The sequence below is a fragment of the Octopus bimaculoides genome, chromosome 9, assembly GCF_001194135.2.
Source record: "Octopus bimaculoides isolate UCB-OBI-ISO-001 chromosome 9, ASM119413v2, whole genome shotgun sequence".
NCBI classification, from domain to species: Eukaryota; Metazoa; Mollusca; class Cephalopoda; order Octopoda; family Octopodidae; genus Octopus; species Octopus bimaculoides.
The window spans coordinates 59108730-59111135 of NC_068989.1; the positions used below are offsets into that span (position 1 = coordinate 59108730).

The window sequence follows — 2406 nt, forward strand, 5'->3', positions numbered from 1 at the left end:
GAATAAATTACTGGACCACGGATGTCGATTTAACGCCTTTCCTCAAAATTGTTATTATTATTATCATTATTGTTATTGTTATTGTTGTTGTTGTTATTATTATTATTATTATTATTATTATTATTATTATTATTATTATTATTATTATTATTATTATTATTATTGACTGAGAGAGCAGCTCATGTCATCAGAGGATACAAATATACAAATATACTAAGCCCAATATACCCATCATGACTACCTGTCTCATAAATGTGCCTGGTGCACATGCATCGTAATCATATGTGCGCGACATTATGGTCTCATATAGAGATAAACAGCCAATGACCTTGCAGGTGGTGCCCAGTTAGAATTTTCTTCAGGTCGAGTAGCCCATCCCGCTCAAACGGTCCCGGAATAAGGGTTGTTTAAGAATGATGCATTATTATTGAGTGATAGAGCAGTACACGCAGCGAAATTAACGCTACGGTACTAGTATTTAGAACCCAATATACCCATCATGAGTATTCGCCTCATAAGGGTACACCAGGCATATGCATAACAGCCACATGGTGACTTCATATCAAGATTTTCAGCGCATGAACTTGTAAATGGAATTTAGAATTTTCCTTCAAGTAACCCAACTTCCTGAGTAGGTTCTTGAATAAGGGTCGTTTAAGGGTGATGAACGAAACATCCATGTTTCCAGGGGTGAGTTATTCAAATCACAAAGAATCCCCATCAACATATGTCTATGAATGTCCCACCACGACTCATGCTCGTGGTGAGAGATGCGTATATCGTCAGCGACGATTGGACATGCTCAACTGTTTAAGGTCAAGCAACTGACAAGCAAATCTGCGATATTGAACAGAATGTTTGTTCTGGCCAATCTTTCACACCAAGACGAAACGTGTTCATGGTTGCACTTCCAATCAGTTAAGATCAGAATCCATGAGAGTCACACTGTTATTATTATGAAGGCGGCGAGCTGGCAATATCGTTAGCATACCGAGTGAAATGTCTGACGGCAATTCGTGTCTTTACGACTTGCCTTTCATTAATTGGGAGCCGATAAAATAAGTACCAGTTGAACTATGAGGTCGATTTAACCGACCGGGCTCCTCCTCCAAAATCTGCTGACCTTGTGTCAAACTTTGAAACCATCTTAATTATTAAATTTTTTTTTTTACTGGCGGTGCCCCAGCATGACCGTAGCCTCAAGGCTGAAACATATTAAAGAATAAAAGAATACATGTAGGCGCGCTATAGCTGAATGGTTAAGAAACGCGGTACGCAATGATAAGGACCCCGTTTCGATGCCGCTCTGTAGCACCTTGACAAATTATATTTCCGGTGACTTCGACCCATATCGTGCATGTAAAATTGGTTTGATGGAGACCGTATGGAGACCCGTCGGTTGGGTTGCACATGTAATTTAAAGTTTCACTCCATCTTCCACAATATCTCTGTTATTCTGTCTGATAATTCCATAAAGAGAACACCCGTCTATGCAATACTCACTCACATACAACATGTTCGAAAAGTCTAGCCGATATTCATTTATCATTTCATACATAGATATACAGATGCATATATAAACGTGTGTGTGTGTGTATGAACGTGTATATATATATATATATATATATATATATATATGTGTGTGTGTGTGTGTGTGTGTGTGTATGCACATATACATACATACACACACATGTACACAGACACACTTACATACACACACACACACATATAGTGGAGGCACATGATCTAGTGGTTAGCGTAGCGGACTCGCGGTCGAGGGATCGCGATTCGAATCTCTGACCAGGCGATGTGTGTGTTTATGAGCGAAACACCTAAGCTCCACGTAGCACCGGCAGAAGGTAATAGCGACTTCTGCTGCATCTTTCGCCACAACTTTATCTCACTCTTTCCTCCTGCATTTAACAGCTCACCTGCGACGGATCGGTGTCCCGTCCAGGTGGGGAACCTATACACCAATGAAACAGGTAAACCGGCTCTTATGAGCCAGGCATGGCTCGAGAAGGAACAAACAACAACATATATAAATGTGAAACAAGGTGGAAAAAAACAGCACTTGACTACCAGAGGTAGAGTAATATGGTTTATTAATAAAGCTGCAAAAATATCACAAAAACTGTTACTCAGAGTTTCACGTTCCCGTTCGTCGAACAGTTTTGGTTTTGGATTCTAAGCCCAAATTGTCCGACGAACGGGAACGTGAAACTGTGATGTATTTGCAACTTTATTAATAAAGTATATATATATATTTCAAATTTACAAAAAAAAAAGACGAAGACAAGTGTAGGAACAACAAGCAGGTGTATTAGTTTAATGTCTGAGAAGAAAGGAAGATCTATCTATCTATCTATCTATCTATCTATCTAAATATATATATGTATATATATA

The 2406-nt window shown here is 38.9% G+C and overlaps 1 protein-coding gene across 1 annotated transcript in view; it reads left to right on the forward strand.

Annotated features, from left to right (window-relative positions):
* LOC106871023 (uncharacterized) overlaps nucleotides 1-2406 on the forward strand; it is an 11167-nt gene that overhangs the window by 8094 nt on the left and 667 nt on the right. The gene's annotated exons all lie outside the window — the stretch shown is intronic.